This window comes from Streptopelia decaocto (genome assembly GCF_964273445.1).
Source record: "Streptopelia decaocto genome assembly, chromosome: 3".
NCBI classification, from domain to species: domain Eukaryota; kingdom Metazoa; phylum Chordata; class Aves; order Columbiformes; family Columbidae; genus Streptopelia; species Streptopelia decaocto.
In genome coordinates this window covers 23,529,084-23,535,649 of record NC_138656.1, presented here as the reverse complement: position 1 = coordinate 23,535,649, position 6,566 = coordinate 23,529,084, and positions in this window count along the sequence as shown.

Genomic DNA, 6,566 nt, shown 5'->3' with positions numbered 1-6,566 from the left:
ACTGTATTTAGTTCCTCAAAAGGATGGCTAAGAAACAACTTTATTCCAGCTTATAAGCACATATAGACAGAACAGAAATTAAACAATACAGTTCATCAAACAAAGATTTACCAAGTCTGGACAAATTAGTTCTAAAAGTAGGGTGTATGTCCCTTATAGCAAGGTAAGCTAGCCTTTGGAACAGTTTAATGAGAAGTAGGATGTAAATAAATAAGGTTTTGAAGGCTTCTAAACCCTTCCCCCCAAATTCTGTAAAACAGCAATGGAGGAAAGACTAAGAGGAAAACCAGCATAGATGATAACCACAACAGTTTATTCTCATTGTATCTGTGAAACTCTAAGATACATATAATTTCTTGTGGATCACCTACCAACTTATCTGAAAGCTCATTTTTTCTCATTTTATGCTGCTATTGTTAAGTGATGTAGTCTCAGATTTTGAGACGGTGAAATACAAAGAGATACAAGGACAGTTACTCATGATGTTCACATTAATGGGCCAAATGCTGCAGTCTGCACTGCTAATAGTTTGTCTGGTGTGGGGACTGCTTATTTTGGCATTTCAAAGCAAACAAGGCTATTCCTTCAGCAGAAACCAGTGGCAAGTCAGGCTCAAATGCTCAGATTTTATTTCAGTTGCTCTTTTCCATGATAGCTACAGTTACGAAAAGCCTGTGTTGGCACATTAATCTACAATGCATGGGTGTTTTTTAAGCCCCAAGCCCTGCTTCAGCTTTATTTGTCTTAATCAATATTTAAATGCTGCAATACTATCATAACAACGATTTTATAGGGGAAGAAAAGTCTCTGAAATGCCAGATATAATCAGGAAACTGTGCTAAGCAACACTGTTTGCCATGTTGTTTTCTAATCCCGTGCCAAATTCTGCACGTTTTGCTCATGTGAGTGCTCATACTGACATTAACAGGAATTTCCCCAGGAGGAAGGCAAGAAGGAACTGGCTTTCCATAGCAAATCACCCAATGGAGCAATTCTGAACGACTTGAAATCTTTATGTGTAACCCACCTCTGCTGTGCCTGGGTCTGCCTTAATAAGAAAGTCACAGACATCAATGGAACTGACAGCACTTCACGCAGTTCCTCCACAGACTGTGTCAGAATAAAGAACACACTCTCTTACCTTATTTGAGAAGAAAAATACAAAATTTGATATTTATTTTGCTTACACAGGGGAAATAGTCAGCTTTTCTCAATCTTTTAGCAAGTATAAGTAAGATCTATTCACAAGGTGAAGCTCACAGCTCTGTAACTACCACTCGCTCTTAACCTCTAGGTTTTTGCAACTTTCCACATAAGCAAATAAGTGCAAACTCTGACACTTAGACCATCTCCCATTCTTGCAGCCTGGTTCTCATCTGAAGTGTGTTCCAGCACAGTTCTGATACAAAAGGCCAGGTCTCCCTCCCTCATGTGCCAGTACAGATCCATACTGGCAATTTACACCTGTGAAAGAAGGATATGTCCAGCATCATTGCTCTTGTTTTTTTTGAGATTCTGATCTCCTAATTTACTAAAAATTGGTAAAGCTTCTTTAGCCAAGCTACAGATTTTCATTTCTCACCTGATGCCAAAAGGCAACAGGTGGAGAGATGCTCAGTTGTCAACTCTGCTTTATGCCAAGTAGTGATCAAGAACTTTTCCTAGAATTTCTATTACTTTGGGAAAGGAAATTTCCTACAGCTAAGCCACTCATTATTTGAACTGATTCTACATTTTGTGATGAAAAGACATTGCTAGTAAGGCCAGAAGTAGCAGACTTACATCTACCTGCAGACGACTGCCAGGAATGTAAAAGCCTTTAAAGGGAAAAAGGCACATTTTTATACTGATACTGTACAGAGGAATTCAAGGAGGAAAGGAATTCTAGAAGCTGGAGCACAAGAGAAATGCCAGGATGCTTCATCCCTGTTTAAAGTGCTGACTGATTGCTGCTTTTTCCTGCGGCAGCGGAGTAGGAATGCAAAGTTAGAATAGTCGGTACACAATGGTTATGATAAGACTCCTGCTTGCTGCATCCTCCAGCACCTCCTGCCACCTTCTTCCTCCCCTCTTGCAAATACTCCTTGCCACAGCACTGACTCTGAAAGGGATGGGAAGGATGGTTTTGTCATTCAAGTTCTGCAGTAAGACTTAGAAAACTCTTGTTTAGTTCTCAGCTTTACAATGGGCTCCAGTGTGATCACAGGTTTGTTAATTAATCTCTGGTGTCATAATTTCCTCCCTCTACAAGAGGATGATTGTACACGTTTACTCTGTTCTAGCTGGTGCCTCATTTTGGGCAGGTAGTCCCAGACGATGATCTTTACTCTGTACATTGGTCGCCACTAAGGAACTCAGATCGCAAATGAAGCTGCCAGCACAGCTGTTGTGGTTCAACCCGAGCTAGAAACACAACCATGATAGCCACTCACTCACCCACTCCAAATAAGGGAGAGAATCAAAAGGGAATGGAGAAACTTGGATTGAGATAAACGCAGTTTAATAAAATAACAAAATACTAACACACTACTAGTAAATATATATAGATACAATAGAAATAAAAGATACTCGAGGCAATTCCTCACAAACTCTGTCCACAACTGAGCAGCCAGTCCCAGCAAGCCACACCTGGTCCTAAAGCCAATCCCAGAGAGAGAAAAGAGAGGGGAAAAAAGAATGCAGAAAAGCCCAGAGGCCTCTGCAGAATGGCAAAAGGCTGGGGTAAAAGTCCTGACCAAATTCCCCCAGCAAGAGAAAGCGGTCCCAACTCTCCTTAAGTAATTAGCATGACACTAATGGGATGGAATACTCTTATTGATCAGTCTGGATGTCAGTCAAGCTCTGCCCCATCCATGCCCCCCTTCCTCAATGCCTCACACCTGTGGGCAGAGCGCTCAGAATGTCCTTGGCTCTCAGACCAGAGCAATTAAAAACATTAACTCTGTCCTGGGGTGCTATCTGCTTGTTCTCAAACTAAGTCCAAATAATGAGCATGCTAGATATGAAAAAGAAAGGTTTCTAACTGCACGAAGAAAATTAACCCATTTTCAGTCAAACCAGCATAGGATTCCAAGTGTGAGAAGAAGAATTCGTGAACTAGACTAGTTGTTTAATCACTGATAGCTGAATGACGCAGTGCAGTCATGCATTTGATATTCCCTTCATTGCAGTTCCCTTGCAGCAGCCATACACACATTTCTTTTTTACAGACTGCAAAATTTTTTATTAGAAACCATCTCAGTAGTGCTCCATAAAATTAAAATTATAGAAAATTGATGTTTGTATATATAAACACATTAATTTCCACTGGTTTCTAAATGATCCATTCAATTGACCAAGATTAGTGACAACTAAGACTTCTACATCTGTAAGGATAAAATTATTTTTATATAGATTATTCACACAAACTGTGGATAAAATGCTGCAGTTTTGTGTCTTTGAACTGTCTGTTGAAACAACTTGTTCTTTTCCACAGGTGTTATGGTCTTGAAAGTCACAGAGAAACTTCATTTTAAACTGGTTAAAAACTCAAATGGAAATTATTATTTTGGCTAATGTTTTTCTCATGCAGAGAATCAGAAAGGGAAAAACACAGGTTATAAAAAGACCACGGTGTGCCATATCTAAGCACTTAAGTGTACTGCTGCTACACAGAAAAATAAAATTCTTCTTAAAGAAAGCTACTGTTTCTTTTGCAATTACTAAAGCATGTGTTTCTGCACATACTTGTATGTACATTTGGGCTTCATATTTATAAAAATGAGTCACAGCATGTGCAGCAATTATGTGATCAACACTCCCTAAAAGGTGAATTAGAAACAGTCACATGGACTCAAGTATTTACATATAATATTGTAATTCCTTTTGGATAAATGTATACACTGTACTCCTAAATAGGCAAGGGAATTGTGCAGAACATACAATGGTCTGAATAAGCTCATCTTGCCATCGTGAGTAGTTGACTTTGGCATGGCAATCAAATCCTAGATCAGTAGAGAGGGGAAGGAATGGCTTTGCCCTAAGGCCAAGATCATGGAGACCTAAAGGTGTGCCCTGAGAGCCAGATTTACTTTAGGTCTTCCTTCAGGAGATTCTTGAACTTGGGTAGAGTGAGCTTGAAGCACTTGACCACTTCCTACCACAGCTTCACAGTGCCAGTGTGCTTATTTTGCCAGACTGCTACCCAGTGCTCTGCTACTGGAAGCAGAGCAGACACTGCAAAACTGGGAGAGAAAAAAAAATGCACCAGAGCAGGCGTTGGTGGAGTCACTCTCATTCCTGGAATGGGAAAGGAGCAAGAGAATTAGGGCAGGGTGTCCTGGACTACTACACTTTCCCAGAGCAGTGGACTGAGCCTGTGATGGAGCCAAAGAGCTGAACTTCAGTAAGGGATTTTGAGGACTGCAGGACTAATGATTTGGGTGGCTCATTTTCCTGTGTGAAGCATTGTTTACCTTTATGGATTCTCCTATTTAGGGCTGGGTTGGATTAATCTTTCATGAGTGTTGTTTTTCCTAGTTTTCTGCCAGTTCATCTGGGACAGCTTCATATGTACATCAGCCAAGGTTTCCTTCTGCTCCTCTTACTGAGCCGATCAGCCTCAGGAGATCTGACTCAAGCTTGGGCTCTGTGAATCTGGAGCAGAGCATCACAGTTTCATGGAAATACTGGTTGGAAGAGACTACTCGAGCTGGCATGGGAACACTGGCTCATGCTTCCAAAGTCCAAGAATATTATTCAGCTGCTTATTATTAATTAATTGTTAATTACTAATCCCTAATGACTGAGAAATTTGGAGGACTTCCTGAATGTCATAGGAAAGTTTAAGTCTCAAGCTCAATGCTGTATAAATGATTAAGGTATCTGATTTCTAACACAATTAATTTGAATTTTCTCCTTTGTTGGAATATAAACAATGCCTCATAATGGATTTTTTTCATTTCCAGAACTTTTGAATTTCCACTGAAGATAAATTCTTATTTTTGATCACTGACACACTCTTCTGAAACCTGGTCACTGGTGTGTTCAGCAGCTCACATTATGCTCTTTTTAAACACACTAGATGGTCTTTCTAGCAAATGTGGCTTCTGCTGAGGGCAAGAAATGTAAACAATCTCATAGTCAGATATTTTCCATGCTGGGATGGCCAAGGAATCACTGTTTTCATTGTAGTTTCATAAGTCATGTTGCTCTCATGACTCTTAAAACTTCTGCTTAATTTTGTCTCTGCGAAAACACTTATGATGATGAACAGTATCTCTCATATTCCTGATCTCTGATGCATCTCCAGATAATATGTCAAGTCTTAAGGCAGGGAGCAGATACATGTTTCCATCTTTTGATGAGAGCTGAAAAATAGACCACAATTTTTAGCAGGAGAATACCAGAGATGCAGTTTTACTGCTATAACAAAGACAGCTCCATGTTGGAGAGAAAGGACTGCTCAGGGGGCCTTGTGTTAGCTGCTCTCCTGAACTTTTGTCATAAGTTTGTGCAATTTCAACAGCATTTTGAATGTTATTCTGACAGTAGAGAGACACAACTATTATTTCACCCTGGTATCCAGTGGTAGGATGCGTAGGAATGGTTGAAAGCTGTGACAAGAGAGGTTTAGACAGGACATTAGGAAGCATTTATTTGCTGAGGGGGTGAACAAACACTGGAACAGGGTTCCTAGAGAGGTGGCCGATGCCCCAAGCCTGTCAGTGTTTAAGGCGTTTGGACAATGTCCTTAACAATGTGCTTTAACTTGGGCAGCCCTGAGTTGTCAGGCAGTCGGACTAGATGGTCATTGTGGGTCCCCTCCAACTGAAAGTGTCCATTCCATTCCATTCACACAAACTGATGAAAGCTGTCACTTGCAATGCTTTATAAACAATTTTTAAAGTTCATTAAAAGATTTTTCTACAGGAAACAAACTCAGCTAATTCAATTATGCTCTTATCAACTGCAACATTAGTAACTTCATGAAATGTAAACCAGCAAAAAGCGCAGTGAAGTACCAAATTTAAAACAAAGCTCTTCTAAACCCTGGAGTTGAAAATCCAAGATACACCTGAAGACAATCAAGAGAAAGCCTTATATATCACGTCTCCCACTTTGCCAATACAGTTCTTAATCTGAAGTGCAACAGTATAGGCAGCTGTGAAATGGTGCATTTTCTGATTGCCAAAGACGCTAATTATTTATAGTGTTTTATCTGCAGTGCACTTATTTTAAAAATGAAACAAAGCATACTGTATTTTCTTCTGTCTTTTCAGAACTAATCTTTGTAGCTGTTTGAGTTTTTCTCTTTATTTTAATAGGTTTGCATATGTCTGCATCACCATCAAGTAACCCAAATTTTCTTCTTGAAGCCTGCCATTGAAACACAGGATATCCAACACAGATCGCACACTTGGAAAGCACAGTTATACCTGAGTTTATTGATTGATGACAGATAAGAAATTATACTGCATCAGAATATGTATCTGTCAAAGTCCTGATAAATTTCAAGGTTTTAAAGGCACACCACACTTAGTAAATAGTAATAGCAAGAGTGGGCGATTGTTGTGGGAGAAGATTGT